Here is a 16,603-nt window from a genome sequence, read left to right as displayed (position 1 = left end):
TTTGGCACACACACATATACAGTACCTTTTAATGAACATCAAAAGCCAAGAGTGGAAACATCACCAATCTACAAGGGACAAGCTGCATGTTCCTAGTGTATAAAACTGGTGGACACTATGATTGTAGTGCCTTCAAAAGTGCACTGCCACTGACCATGTGCTTTGCACGGTTTCACAAGTATCAGTGCAGAATTCCATTGCCCCTCTGCACAGTTCTCATAGAGAAAATTGATTAAACTAACAACATTTCTAAGCAGCCTACAGTATATACCAGAGATCTCCAGCCTTGGTCCTGGGAAGCCCAAATCCAGAGGGTTTTGTAGGCTACCATTGAAGGACCAATTCCATTGTGATCAATTACACAAGCAATTTGGTCAAGCAATTAAGAGGTCGTTTGGGACTAAAATCAAAGAACTCCCCACCCTAAGGACCAGAGTTCTATTAATTGAACAGATTACTTGCTTGATTCTTCAGTACCTTACCGGTGTTGCAAATCTTTAAAATGGGTGACCTGTAGGATTAAGAGCATTATGGCTTTCCAGGACCAAGGCTGGAGACCCCTGCTATGCACATTACACTAAGAAAGTTGAGGTAGAGGTCAGAGCTAATAAGTTAGGAAACAAGTCAGTTGGGTATAGTTGAGAATTACTCCATTAAGACATTTTCTCATTCACTCCCAGATCAAACGAGACCCCAGAGTTTTCATCTTAGCTTTACTAATGATTAGTTATCATAGTCTATGGAACCGTTCTACCTGAAGTGTGTTGGTAAATTATTAATTTTATATATTGTTTTTAAGGAATGAAAGATTAAGATGATTCTTTTGTCGACACATGCTTGTGGCTCTGCAGGTAAGGCCAGAATTTGTGGTGGAATGTCGTGAATCTGTGTTCCTCATATGAACGCTCTCACCAAATTGGTACGTTTCAAAATCCCTGGGACAGAGTTGTGAATGCCAGCAGAGATTTAATTGGTACAAATAAGAGTTCAGTTCGAAGACAGTAATTCAAATATTCATTCGATTTTAAAGTAGAAAGCCCAACCACAACCACCAGTGTCCTCAATAATCTATGTCTTTTCTTTTCAAGTAAGAAGAGCTAGTGTGAAGCATTTAGTAGAAAGCAGGTGAATCATCACACAATGATGTCTTCCAAGATTTCCCGATTCTCAAACTAGAAAAGCTGGGTTGACAAAAAATTAGATACCACCGTCACACTGTAATGAGTACAGACTGACATTGAATTTCAAAAACGAATAGAGAAGATGCAGTACGTTTTGGATGTTGGTGATTAGTGATTGCACACTCTCAGGCGAAAGATCGCAAGTTGCAAGAGACAGAACCGCTCCAATAATCGCCAACGGAGCAATGGTGAAAAATGTTGAGAAACTATAAATTCTTCCAGTGGACAGCTTGTCTTTGTTCAAACCACTCACACTGTAAATGTCCCTTTTTAATATTTGAGTTATGTTGTGCAAGAGGAATGCCAAATATGCACAGGCAGGCATGTCAGTGTTTATCACTCAGGAGATCGACCGCAACAGAAAAAAAAGGTTAGGTGACATGTTTTCCTCATTTGGGTTCCTGTGTTTGTTCTGTTTCCTGGTCATTAGGCACCAACATATTAATTTCAACCTGTCTGAGCTGCCTGACCCTCAGTGACCCTGGGTCAAGGGGATGAATGGATTCACTAAAGCAGGTTTTTATGCATTTATCACACTGGACCAAGAGTGACATAGATGCATCAAGCTGATATTCTGACGTTAACCTTTCAGTTGTAGCTTCTCATTTTGTGATTTCTGGGGGAGTTTGTTTTTTAAGGAGATTAAAAGCAAAACTTCAAAAGATAGGCTGCTATGTGGACCTGAGTCTAATAATGGAGAGTTTCTCGGGGCCAAAGGTCAAAGGTTGAAGATCAACAACTTCCAATCTGTTTTGTGTGTTTTTTCCCCATTCGATTCAGGACGTTGCGACTCATATGCCAGAGCTGGGATTGTTAAAAGGACGGAGTGAGTTGCCAGTGCACACACATCATTTCAGTTCTTCTTTGTGTTCCATTTGAACATTGCAGAAGTTGTACTGGGATCCGATCTGAAATGAAAGGTGGTACAAGGTGTAACTAGTAAAAAGGAGAAGTAGGCACATAGCATTTACAGGCAGAACGTACTGCAAAAGAATGTGGACCTATTGTTTGAATTGCAAAACTCAAGAGTAACTAATGCAAACAAAAACTGTACCAGGATGAATGTATTCTACAATGTCTGGGAACGATGAGATAAACCACACACACTACCTTGTCCCTCCATAATGCATTGGTTTTGAAAATGTTGCCAAGTGTAGCCATTTCTTTACCTAAAAAGGATAAGGCATTCCTTCTCTGGTTTGCCAACGAGGAGAAAACCATTTTTTAATATCTTTTTTTTCCCCCACTTGCCTCATAAGTATTTTCTATTACTAGGAGCTACTAAGCACACACTCGCAGCAGAAGAAATGGCAACGCAGTTTCTGCCACGCTGACACAGAATGGAATTTGTGCTTCTCTTTTGTTGACACAATTGTCCTGCTCGTTCTCCTAAAAACCTGAGGGCCTAGCACCATCCTCGCATGACTGCTAATTCTGCCCAAAGGCAGTTCTGCAAACTCAGCCTTTCACTAGAAACCATGCTCACCTGAGTAATGAGGCAGAGCTATTGAACAGGGCAAAACTGTTCCTGGACTTGGTTTTTGTGAGTCTCCTGACTATGCTTTGTGCTCATGTTACTGACCTGCCATTTTTCAAGGTCTCCATTACAGAAAGGATCTCATTTATCTGTGGTGCAGCCGTGCACATTTGCAAAATCCACCTTCTGCAGCTCGGATATGCTGTCTAAAATCCTCAAGGCCAGATGATAAAATAAAGCATGCAGGCCAAGATGAAATCTTTTCATGCTAGAGACTTGAAATGCTTTTAAAGAACAATGAGGAAGATGGCTCACATGGATCATCCTGATTTATAGGTTTTGTAATATTCTTGTCCATAGTAAAAGACAATAATCAAAACTCAAAAAGATAACAATGGAAATCCACCTGTAACAACTGTCACACTCACTTAACTCCATATATTTATGGTCTTTTAAACCAAACCAAAGTTTTGGCATAGAAAATACCTTCAACATGTACTGATAATGCACTCTCTGTGCGACCTGCTTTTTTCAATTATTTCTAAAGGACAAAGAATAGGCACTGTTATAAAGATTGCAAGTAAGAACATTCAACAAGAGAAACTGTGAGGACTTTGGGACACTCAAAATGATATATTGGTACAAAAAAAAACATTAAGAGTTACACCATAACATACACTGAAATTTATGGTTTTGAAAACAGTTATGTTCTTTAATGTTGGTTAAGGTTACCATAGCCTACAAAAGCTTATCTTACCCTCAGACCTTAATGCTGGTGCTGAATATAAGTATGATGTAAGTGTGATGCAGAAAACCAGAATAGCATGGAGTTCTCTCTGTCTATCATGCTATCATTGAGAGTTCATGAAGGAATCTGCATAATGTAACGTTATAATGTTAAACGTTGAGGTTCTTTAGTTGGATTACAGGGGTGCAAAGTGTGATAAAATGGGGCTCTCTCAATGACATGCAAACCTCATAAGAAATGTTTTGCACCTGAGCTGTCAGTTTGAGAGACACCATGATTAACAGGAAATGCATTCTGCTCCTTTTCTTTTCATTGATTGGAAGGGCACAGACGTATGTTTGCAACAGGGATCTTGTAAAAGTCGAAGTCTCCACAAAACGATTGAACCTGGATTATGTCAGCCTACTTAAAAGCACCCTAATAACCTCGCACTGATAAGGCTTCAAAGAAAGGCTAGATTTATGCACAACTGCAAATAGCTTTGAAAATATTGTTGCATAAATGTTTATGCAATATTATTGATGAAGACAGGAAGCAAAATACAAGATTTTCCATTGATTCAGACTTCAGTGATTCAGATAAATTGGTTACTTATGAACATAATTGGCTCATTTAGGTCTTTATTGTCTAAAACATCAATAACTGAGTTTTCTTCCTTCTGTCTGTAATCCTCTTTTAATGATGATAAAATAATAATTATGGTTATAATTAGTATAATTATACTACTTATAATTAGTATAATTATACTACTTATAATTAGTATAATAATAATAAATTATTATTATTATATTAGTAATTGGTTATTATATATTAGAATTATACTACTACTACTATTATTATTAAAGTGCAACAGCACACACAACAAAGAAAGGGAGTTATGAGCCGATGCAGAGTCAGTTCTCGGGCCCCAGAGTTCTGGATATTTTCTGAAGAATACCACAAAAGCCAATCCGTAAATCACGTAAGGCATGACTGCAATCTAATTGCATGAAGATATATAGCAATATTTTAGCATAAGAAAGGCCAGAGCAGGGGTCTTAACAGAACCGTGTCAGACAGGTGGAGGAAAGGTGCCCTTGAGAAATTCATGACATGCGCTTAATTAACTTAATTTGCTGATTATCTGATTGACAGTTGGCGATTCTGTATTGGGGGAAGTGCATAAAACCATTTCCAGTTTTTGAAGCTTTTCCAGACATAAGGAATTTAAGGAAGTAGAAAATCAAGCTATTGTTAATAAAAATTTGTCAGGCTTTTTTTCTTTCGTGTCAGCCTGCAAATACTCCCCAGTGTTATGTAAACAGAATTTAGTTTTAATGTAATGTAATCCATATTTCTTTAATTACAAAATATTTTAAAATTCAATGGTTCACAGCTTGTAAAACAACTGGTGCCACTTTAGCCATAGTAACTACTGTAAACTACTTCCCTTAACATGTTGATATTATGATAAGATCACTTAAAGCAGACATAACTTTACACAGAGCAATAAGAGGACAGCCATTTATTATTGTACTGGCCTTTATGTTTTAATTAGTTGACTGTTAATGTTTACATTCTGATGGTGCTTGTGAAAGTGTTTTAATGGAAAGGTCATTCAAGAGCGATTTCCTCCTACAGTCCAAAGACATGCTGGCGGGTAAATTGGCTTCTGGGAAAACTGGCTCTGGTGTGAGTGTGTGTGCCGTGACCCTGAATTGGAATAGCAGTTATCGAAAGCGATGTGGTGATGAAGATGATGGTGCATTGCATTGCAGTGGCTCATCCTACAAATCCTTGAACTGAACTGGGAGAGTAGGAGCTGGAGTTACTGTGTCCTGGGTTCGAAGACATGTTGGACAGCGCAAGAGTGCAGGACTGAAGCGCAGTCAAACTAGATCCTGCCAGGTTGCAATCCTGGTCGCTTGTGGGCTCAGAGTGCTCACAGTGCCCTCCGCTGGACAGCCCGCCACAAGAGGGAGCCGCAGCAGAGCTCGACACTGTCCAGGGTTCTGAGGGGGACGATGTCACCGTGCTCTGTTACACAAGACCCTACAGAGAGAGGGGGAGAGATGAATCGGAAACAAGACACCTTCTCATTCCTTGTCATCTAAAGCCGGGCAGCACAGGCACAGAGCTGCTCCTGGAGAACCCTGCGCTTCCTGGTTTTCACTCCAGCCAAGCTTAATTACCTGCATCACTGAACGCAAAAGGCAGCACGACTGGAATATTGGACATCTTTGCTTTGTACCCAAAACTTTGGGATTTCACTTATACTTACAAAATTCCAAAGCTGAAAGGCAACCTCCAACATGATAAAGAGCCGATAAATAACAAACCATCCTAATGAACCAGATTATATAAGCAGCAAAAGGCTCGATTGTGTAAATAAAAGCTCACAGACCAGCAGGTGTGTTAGCATTCAGGAACAGGACCTGCTGGGTACCCCTGATAGTGATTATAAACCCAGGCTTTTGCTACAATATGAGTGTTATTAGTCAAAAGAGAAACGGCACTTCAGGAATGGCCCACAGTGGTGTCCAGTGACGTCCAGGATGCAGTAGCAGTGAAACAGGCTTCAACAAACAAGACATTGCATCTCTTCAGAGCACAGATCCCCTCTGCTCTGAAGCACTGCTCCCTGCTTCTTGAGTGTCAGCTGCTTTTCAAACCATCTGGACTGACGCTTCGCTGAATGCTTTCCGCTGCTTAATTGGTCCCTTAATTGAATAAAATAAGGTGTTAATTGGACCTTTGTGAGGTTTCCTGGGTTTCACAAAAAGGTGATGTGCTCAAGACAAGTTGGAGTTTCTATGGATAAAATAAAATCTCCTTTAACAGTTTCAGGGAAGAAATCAGTTCAGAAGGGTTTCAGGACTAACCCTTGAATTTCATTTGGTGTTCAATTAAACAGTGAGGAGCCCCTCTTAAACAAACGCCGACATGCACTGGGGACCCCTGCTTTTCTTCACACTGAGACAGCCCAGCTCTCTTCAGGCTGAATTTGAAGAAGTGCTCACTCTGCAGAAGTACCCTGGTCTAACAGATGTATGGAAAAACATCATAACTGTTCCAGATAACCATGTAGTTCGAAAATACCGACATTTCATGCCTTTTTGTTTTGTTGGCGGGGCTTCACAATGTTTGCGATATATCGCTGCCTGGACCGTATCAATTCGGAAACTGTACAGTGTAAGAAAAAGCGTCATTTTACATTCGAGTGTATCTGGAAACGATATGTCTCCCCCTGCCGGCACTTCAGTTACGCAGTTTGGGGAGAGGTTAAGTGACATTAAAGCGAATTAATGTTATTTAACAAATTAACTGCACTGGCTTAGGAATGGATCAGTTTGTGTGGTTATCTCGGTCTGTTTCATTTATCCGTACCTTATCGTTTAGAGCACGTAGGTAAGGATATTACCCTATCATTCACCGTAACAGTGCACATTATATTGACATATTCATCTGGTGCGTCCATGGTCTTTAAATCAGCACAGCCTCTTTGCCTGTATTTCATTCACACAGCCCCGCTATATCAGAGCCCCTGGGAGTCTGGGCCTGGGTCCGGGACATACAAGGACATCCTGCAGCAGTCTTACAAACACTGCAGAGAGCCTTCAGTGAGCAGGTACTCGGGGGCCACCCACGAGCCTCAAGGAGCTGTGTTGTCAAACACCGGCTGGCCGTGATTTATGCTTGCCGGAGTGGGACTCGGCTCGATAATGTCTGAACTTCCATCATTCACAATACAAAGGAGAGGACTGGAAGTGGTTAGTCAGTTCTGCATATAATAGGATCTTGGCAAGGGGGTGTTTTTTTTTGCCTTCCTTTTAATATTGTTCTCGCCGCAGTTGTTTACTTACTGCAGACTGTTCTAACCTTCAGGCGTTTATTTAGAAACGCCACCTCGGGTTCTACTTGAGGGACCATTAAGACTGTAGAGGTTTTCCAAAAATAAACCTGTATAACAATATTGCCCGGCCGTAGGTGTTACGAAGTTTCGGTTCTCGAAAGGCTAAAGAAAACAGGCTGTCCTAGGCGGAGTAAGTGACCTTGATTGAAAAAAGCATTTCTTTTTCCTCATTAAAGGCCCTATTAAACTAGCAGTCGTCAAAACGCTAATGCGCTTTTATTTTATGCGATACAAAAAGTACTGGACGTGAAAATAAGCGAGCTGTTAATGCTGTTGATGCACCCGTACAGAAGGCTCGTTAATTATGGGTTGATTCATAAGGTTAATTGCGGGTTTGTTTGGTTGTGCGTTAAAAATAACTTTTTCTAAACTTTGGTTTTTTTGGGGGGTGGGGGACCCGGAAGGCAGAAAAAGGGGGTGACATCCGCGTGTTGTCACAAATGATAAATCAAGGGCCGCGGTAAAAAAAAACAATCGGACTGCTGGCGTTTAAGCATGGGGCATTTTAATTTGATAATGCATTCCGGGATTAACAGAACACAACTGCACTCGGAAATACAGTCCAGAAAAGACAAAGTTAACAGTCCGCCTCTTGAACCGAGGGATGGAAAAAGAACAAGCAGCGACTTTCACACTAGCTTTCTACCTGAAGGCCCCGACACGCGTGGCCTGCGCGCCCGTGATGAAGCTCGTCGGTCTCTGGAAGACAAACAGGTGTCGCAGCCGTGCCGTGCCTGGGGATCAAATCTCCACCGAGAGTATTACAATAGTTATTACTGTAGCATACGTGTATTGTGATTACAGCTTCCGTTTATATAAACTACTGAACTTTATGAAACTAGTGCTCATCTCTCAAACCTTGCTCGCCGCGATTTATGTCTTCTGGGTGGGAATTTAAGGTGGGCACGCAATAAAGGATTAATAGAAATCTTTAAAACTCAACTAAAGGATCTAGAAAGAAACCCTCTGAACAAGTCGGTGAACACAGGCCAACCAACGTCTCTGGGTGTTTTTTTTTTTTAATGTCACACATTCTTGACACACACAAAAAAAAACCCCAACAACATTAAAATATGTCGACAAATCGCAGCCCGGAGAAGACTTTAATTACGGGCTGAAGAAGAGCAGGATAACCTTGTCAAATTTCATGGCCTCATCCAGAGAACACTTCTTCGGACTCAGCGAGTTATAATCCCTCTCTTATAAATAATGCTGACGTCTGCTGCCAAACATGAAAGGGGTTACCTCCAATAAATTACTACAACTGCAAAATGACCGTATCCATCTTCATTTACAATAATGGCTCTGGACTGGAGCTGGGGAAAAGCATTAGGATAACATATATCACGGAGAATGTGTAGGCTGTGATTGGGGCGAAGGGAAGGAAAAAAACTTTTTAAAGTCACGTGTGTTTAAGTGAGGCAGATGTTAACTTCCCCACCCACACCCCTCCTCCCCTCCCCTCCTTGAAAAAGATATAGTGCCTTGAAATCAAAAGCTCTTTCACCTCGGCGGTGACCTGCTGTAAGACAGGCTTTTGTAAATGACCGAGTGCTTCTGCGCTGGAGACAAAATGTCTTGCGTGAGGCAGGGGAGTGAACCTTCTTCTTAAATCACACCCCCGGCTAATAGCACCTGATTTACGGCTCGCATCACGAACTAGCAGCCACAGTTGGGCTCCGTCAGTCACAAAAGCCGCCTTTTCTCAGACCCCGCGAGTGAGCTGGTGCCTGTCGCCGAGACACAGGAAAGAAACTCGGCTGGCAGTCCGTCTCTCTGGGTTCAGAGAGAATATCTCAGAGAGCGCACGGCTGTGCAATTCTAGCCTTCAAAAACTTTAAAACAGAAAATATCAGAAAATAGGAAGCATAGCTCTATTCATCGTCAGGCCCTGCAAAGAACTGAGTCCACAATTTAGTTAAATAAGGAACGGATGAAATCCGATGTCTGTGGAGTCACTTCTCGGGCTTCACCCGACTCTGAATCCTTCTTATCGATTTATCACTCACGCCCGAGAATATTTGTTAGGCACAAAATGTAACGCCTCAGTCAATCCATCCTCAGGATGTGCTGCGCCGCCCGATGGACAACACGCTTACCTGTGTGGTTTGTCCGCAGTGCACTAAATCAGCCTGTTATTTAGTTTAACATTTCGTTTCGGCCGTTTTGCCCACCGTGGTGTTTTCAACGATTCTTGACAAGGTTAATGCCTTACAGTGCTTTAAACAGAGTCCAGAAGTTCCCACTAACAATCGCCAGAAATTCAGCAAAAGGATCTGTTCTTCTTTTCCAGTAATCATTCAACCGCCGAGTTATGCTAACAGAGCGAAGTGTGTCCTAAAGTTTACCCCCACCACCACCACAAAAAAAACACAGCCTCTGAGGGCACCCAAACGAATATCAATGTCAAAAAACATATTAGCCCGCTCATTAACAGGAAGAGAAGTCTTCTTGTTATGCTATTAAATCAGAAGAAAGTTGACGTAAACAATGAAGAAAGACGAAAGAGATGGCTGATGTCCCAGAGCAACCATCTGAATATTACGGCTTCATTCCCCTCTGATGATCTGAGAGAATTTATAAGGCCATTAGGCCTGATTGCAGAGCATTGCCAGTCAGCGTGTCCATCTATCCTGGAATCGTCTTGGATAGGAAAAGATCAATCAGACTTTAAAGGGATGTGCTCTGCAGTAGTGTTTATAGCCATGACTGCAGTGATATTAAACAGATTGCTAGAAAGTAATTAGGCAATTAAATGTAGATGTATTCGAAGCCGACCCAGTGTTTTCTTACCCTCTTATGAACAGATAAGAAAAGTCTAAAAATTAAATACCAGCAAGAAAAAAAAATGTGCGGGATAGGTCTGAGAGAAGCAACAAAGTCAGGTTATTTTCAACGTACAACTCGAGTTTTTTTTTCCCCCCTTTCACTCGCAGATAAACGCACTTTTTTTTTGTTCTGGAGAAAGAGAACGGTCTGACATTCCTCCAGCTTTTAGGATCAAGTCACTTTCTAAAGCTGGAACAGCGAATTTGCGCTCTTCGGCCTTACCCAATAAAATACCTAAGATACCAAAGGTAACTTGGGGAAAAAAAGGGCTTAATGTTGATTAACGACTGACTGACCAAACAGTCAATCCGTTTACTTGGGTGCTCCCTCCAGAGCATTCCAAATCTATTGGGGGAAAAATAGATTTGATTTTTTAACAGGACTGATAGAAATAAACAGAGTTTATCAGTTTTAACCCTTGAATGGCAAATGCAGTTAGTATTTACCAAGAAAGATTGACGAGTCTTGAAGAGGCGAGGAATGACGAAATGAATTTTTGGGAGAATGACTACTTACCGCCGCCCGCCGCATATATTTGAAAAACCTGGGAATGCTTGCGTTGCGATGACAGGAACAGATTGGTCTGAATATTCTATCCATTTCACAGAATGTGCAATACAATCCGTTGTTAAAATCACAGCAACACCGATGCCATAACAATCGCTGCACTGAGGAAGGGACCGTTAGTCTGCTGGTTACCAGCTACGCATAAAGAAAAAGCAGATTGTTAAAGGCTGGTGGAACTGAAAACAAGCAAAGCCAATTACGTGCCCGTGAGAATTTCAGTAGCCCTTGTTTTTACCATTTTAACTTTTCCGTACAAAAGTTGTTTTTGTACCTGGCAAACCAGTTCCTTTTATGTTGAAATAAATCAAAATATCCTGCAATCTACCAGATTACTAGTTACACCTATTTAACATTAATCCCCCACGCAACTCACTTTTAAATAGGTTTATAATTTAGGCTAAATGAATCAAAGCGCAGTGCCTTCCGTAGGTCACTGCAGACTGTCTTTCAATCAAGTAAAAAAGTCCTAAACACCTTATAAATCAATGTTCTAATTTCAATAATGGTGACTGGGTGGTCCATTTCTGTTACATTTAATGTTACATTGCCAAACATGCGCACTTAAATAAACCGCGATAAAAAGCCATAAACATTTTTTTTCGCAACGCAGCGAATGTTTGACATCGATTTAAGCAGTTTCAAAACTAATAAACAATTGTCACTGTAACCTGCGATACAAAGCAGAAACCATTGAGCTTTTAAAGCACATCAAAGCCTCTAATAAGCAGTTTTGAGATCTGTTATACTCTTTACAGGACAGCCTTTGGACAAATGCGTTCAATGAGTCCATAGGTACATAGTCACACCTTACAGCCAGGGCCTGGAATCTCGTTCAGCTTCTGTCTGCTTTTAAGGAATACCTGTGATCATTGAAAAATACCTCTCCAATAACTTAAAATGAGGTTATAAAATAAATGTGTCTTATTTGTTAGTAGAACAAAACAGAATTAATAAAATGAAATACTGAAATGTTATTTTCACTAAATTTAGGGTTCATTCAACTGTCATTTGAGTAATTCTTCAAAAAGAATGATGAATTCTGCAACGGTTTCCTGAAAAATCCTCCTTCGGGAAGCTATAGAACAACTAGGATTGATGGACAATACAACCGGATCATCCTGGAATGCTGAATACGAGAGAATCCTAATCAAGAACTATCAATTCAGTTTTAACACGCTGTTGTAATGGGTCTGAGCGAGTATGAAGCTAAAGTTTATCCGTGCATTTAAAACGTTCACATAATTCATCTTGTCTGAAGAAACCCCCCAAAATATCGTGAAATTTCAGATTATGAGGAGGAATTCAAAACATCACAGAATTTCTTTCCTAGTATGGGATCGAACAGTTCAAATGAAGTTTAAGTTCTTAGTTAAAAAGCAAACATATAATTTTCCCTGTAAAATGCATCATCTCTATCGCTTGTTCTGTGCAGCTATTAATACCCGCTCCACAGTGACATCAGTATGAATGTATGAATAAAAACAAATGAGCTAGATGGATTGAATGACTTCCTCTCATTTGTAGCATTCTTACGTAATGCTGACAGTTTTACTAACCATGGTGCTGTTTATCAACTTTCCTGTTTTTCTAAAGTCTAAATTATCTGACTCCTCTATGAAAAAATTGGTTTAGGACAAATTTCTCTTGCTTTTACAGAGCGGCTCAAGGAAAGATCAAAGCGCAACTTTACAACAACTAAAATCTGACAATGGATAAAAGTAAGGCTTCGTCCTGATTATACAAAGGCCCCAGACTCCGATGCTCAAACGACTGAGCTCTACATCAGAGAAGAGCGTTTTAACTCTTATCTTCCCTCAAAGAATGGCAGGAGCAACGCAGACAAAATTCAACACAAAGTGACCAATGAAAATAGCCTAATAGGCCATTGGAGTGAAACGCATACTGTCCTCAGAATACTTTTCAATGAAGTGTAACTGTAGACGTGATAAGAGACTTTCAAGCACAAAATGAAATACACAACACCCTTCAAATACATTACTTTCACAAATGTATTATGTGCAACAAATTTTGTTTGACGTGTTAATTTAAATACTAATTTGACAATGGTGCCTCTTCTAAGCTGAGTGGGCACTCACTGATTAAACTGTGCTCAGATAAACTAATTTATGACAGTGGGTATGCATACCTATTTCTTGATTTAAGACAATGGGTATACATAGCTATTGAAGTCCATCTGTTATAATAAGTCTTCATATCCCATGTCAAAACAGTCAACTCCCATGAAATATTAGCTACCACCATTTAGGATGAAACTATAAAGAGATTTTCTTGTACTTTGTAAAGGCTCCTGGTGCAATCAATGTGCAGGTCTGGTGCCAACACAATTTCAGTCTGTAGCACAGCAAATTGATTGCCTAATTAACTGAGCGATTTCCTGAATCATCTAGTTCATCGAGTGCACAGTTCTAGGCTTTCCTAGAAACCAAAACCACCAAACATAGAAGCTACTTTCTTTATTTGCATGGCAGCTTTGCAGTATGGGACAGGAATTCTTCTCATTAACAACAAGACCTGCATGGGGGACAGTGTCACAGCTACTGCCTCACAAAGCAGGTAGTAGGCCTGCGTCCACACGGTGCAGATGGCTGTGTAGATGTAAAAAAGGAGAGTGGGAGAGGGGAGATAGAGGAGGGGTGGGTTGGGGGAAAATAGTATAATAATAATAATAATAATAAACTTTATTTTATATAGCGCCTTTAAAGGTGGCTTCTCAAAGCGCTTTACAGGATGACAATAACAATAAATAAGAAGACTACAACAATAAATAAGAAAATTTCACAAGACAGGACACAATTATAATTACAACAATACAACAATAACAATAGAGGAGACCGTGGAAGATGGTATTAAGAAGAGCAGAGGGGTGAAGAATGGAACCAGTTAAGTAAAGGCTTTACTGAAGAAGAAAGTTTTGAGTCTGGATTTGAAGGAGTTTAGAGAAGGTGACTCTCTAATATCCTTGGGTAAAGAGTTCCAGAGCTTGGGGGCATAGCAGGAGAAGGCCCTGTCGCCCATACAATGTAGAAAATGCAGAAAATAGTGTTGTGAGATTCTGACGTATGCCTCGGTAAACCAAGAGAGAAGGGCATTGTGCTTTGGTCATTACAATTCTCCACTTCTCCTTCCACTCGGTGATATTTTTTCCAAAACACCCTTGTATCTTTGACAGGGTGGTAACTCTTAGAGCGCCCTCTCTCCCTCCTCCTCCGCCTCCCTCCCTGCTCCCAGTCTCCTGTCTGCTGCAGGAAAAGGCCGGCCTTCTGTGCAGGAGACAGCCTGACTGGGATAGGGGGAGCCAGTCACAGAGGGGGTGGGTGTGTGTGTGTGTTTGGGGGGAGAGAGATAAGTAAACTTTCTGAGCTCTGACATAAATTACTTCAAGGCTTGACAGCAGGACACTGACCAGGGCCACAGATAAGGCAAGGAGAGTAAACCTTGTAGGTTTGTCTCCCTCAGCCCACTATGCCACCCCTGGCTCTCCCACCACTGCTCTGCGGCTAAGGTATTTCACAATTCACACGTCTAATTGGGAATAAGGTTAAAAATATCAATGTGTGAGGCAGCTGCACATTCCCGTCACCTTGGCTAAAGAAAGGAAGCATTGTTCTGGTTGTCTAAACACTCAAGCGGGCCAGCTGGTTGGTACTTTCTGTTTTTTAACATACACTTGTTGTTGTTTCTTTTCAACCCTACGCAGCATAACAGACAGAAGATGGCACCTTGAAAAAAATGGAAGGCGGGGGATGAGGTATCACCTCAACCCCAGGAGCTTTGCTGGAGCTGATATGCTTATAGGTGTATTACTGTGTTAGGAGAGCTTTTCAGCCTGTAAGGCTTAAAAAGCCAGAAGCTTGCCCGACTTTTCTGATTTTCACTACAATTCGCAGGGCAGCCTAATATTACAGAGTCTTGGGGATGAGCTCATTAAACAGCGACAGCCGTGAGAGGCAGTGCACTCTTTAGCTGACATGTCATCCAGTGTGTGCAATCACCCCGTTATCACTCCAGGCAGATGTTAACAACGCACCCCAGATGCCCACGGAAAAGGGACACCTGAAGAAATGAATAAACACCACTTCCTGAAATAATATCACTCTACACAGAACTGACACTCTGAGGCACGAGTGGGTTTAGAATTGATGCACCGCAATGTTTTTGGAAATTAACTATAACAAATATCACTTGGGGCTGATCCTTTAAATAACATTAAAATCCAGCACCGCCAATGTGTAATATTTAGGTTGTAACTTCAGGGGAGTAATAGTTTAAAAAAGAAGGCTGTTTTTTAAACAGACATTCTGCACCTCTTATTTGTCAGGTTTAGAGTGTCAGGACACTATGATTTTTAAGATAAGAGCACACATTGAGCAAAATACCGCAAGGTACTATTACTTAGTAATAATGAACTGGGGTTTATAATCTATTTGAGTGTTTAGCATTTCTGTCTAGGCAATTTTCAGTCTGTTTATTTCACTGCCTAATTCATTACCCACCTAAATGTCTAATTGTTTACTTGCAAAGGACTGCACATATACAGACTCTGCCAGTGTGTGTTACGCCTCTATTAGAAAATTTCAATTCCCTTTATAATGTGAAAAACTGGAAAAATAAATTGACAGGGAACAAAGTTGAGTTTTCTTCATCGTTTTAGAGATGTGTGGGGCTATTACAGATGTGCCATCAGAGGTGTGCAGCATTCGTATAGCTCCCTCCATTCAACTGGAAGTCACATACAGTAATTCGGGTCAAATTGTGATGGTGGATTACAGAAAGAGATGGGAATGCAGCTGGACGATTGTTTCAGACTCTAAGCGCTTATGGAGCTCCAGAAGCCATGGGGCTTCACACAGTGTTATCTGTACTCTCACCTACAGCTGACGGACAACTGAAGAATTTAATATCTACCAGGTACAATTACAGGCTAAACTGAGAGATAGTTTGGTAGATAGACAGACAGAAGCAAACAGCTGTCCCACGTTACAGATTTACACTCCCAGAAAGGCGCACACAGACTGTGAAGGATACTTGGAGAAGACAGGGGATACTGTAAGTCTCTGTGCATTGAGTTAACACACACACTCACTCCTGTGCTTATCAGCTATCATGTGAAATGGAATGGACTCTGGGAATGGAAAAATTTAGCTGAGGGCTTTAAAACAAATACAAGACTTGTTTTCTGGCTAGACACACAGTCTTTCTTTTTCAGATAGTAGCTACAGCTACAGGACCATTAAGCAAACGAACCCCCTCCCCTCTCAAACCGTACCAGCTCCGCGACGCGCACACACATAGAAACACACGCTCACACCAAGTACCTCTCCCCGTCACCCATCGCATGGCTGGCATCCTCCTCCGTGACCCCTGGCGTCTACCTATTCTCCTCCGGCCGCCGAAAATGAGAAAAAGAGAGAAAAATTGCCCTTCTCATTCATCACAGTCAGGGAGCTGTCCTGTTTGGGCCATTGGAGCCTGCTGGCTGTCAACAGGAGGACCTTATCTTTTAAAAACATTTACTTAACCCTTTGTCTTACAGGACCTGGAACAATAAGACCATGCCTGTGAAATAACAAGGGACCTTCAAACAGCTCCAGACTTTCCCCCACTGTGCTGCACTGTAAGAACCTGCGGTCAATTTTAATTGTCTGCGCAGCGCTCGGTCTTAAAAGGATTTTTAAATATCGGCAGCTTGTTCCTGCTGTGCTGTTACTAAACGGTTGCGGGTGTCCAATTAGCCACTTTCCTTTGCCACGCCAGTGAGCAGTACAGTACTAGCAAATCCATTCCAGCGCTGAATTTCTGACCCTGAACATGAGTGAAGACGTCTGGAAATATTCTAGATGGCACTCAATACCTCCAACACCTCCTCACTAAAGCACATTGAGGGGGTT

General features: G+C 41.3%; 2 long non-coding RNA genes across 2 annotated transcripts; both read right to left on the bottom strand.

The window, feature by feature from the left end:
• Positions 1–15: 15 nt before the first annotated feature.
• On the bottom strand, positions 16–16,166 carry LOC138223317 (uncharacterized). Its single transcript, XR_011181743.1, has 2 exons — positions 16,031–16,166; positions 16–2,089 (listed from the first exon to the last, which is right to left on the bottom strand). It is a non-coding gene; the product is annotated as an uncharacterized lncRNA (long non-coding RNA).
• Positions 4,896–10,932, bottom strand: LOC107079597 (uncharacterized). Its single transcript, XR_001480546.2, has 2 exons — positions 10,644–10,932; positions 4,896–5,437 (listed from the first exon to the last, which is right to left on the bottom strand). It is a non-coding gene; the product is annotated as an uncharacterized lncRNA (long non-coding RNA).
• Positions 16,167–16,603: the final 437 nt, after the last annotated feature.

This window comes from Lepisosteus oculatus, chromosome 16 (assembly GCF_040954835.1).
Source record: "Lepisosteus oculatus isolate fLepOcu1 chromosome 16, fLepOcu1.hap2, whole genome shotgun sequence".
Taxonomy (NCBI): Eukaryota; Metazoa; Chordata; class Actinopteri; order Semionotiformes; family Lepisosteidae; genus Lepisosteus; species Lepisosteus oculatus.
The sequence above is the reverse complement of the archived record's forward strand: the minus strand, read 5'-3'. Positions and strand labels throughout refer to the sequence as shown.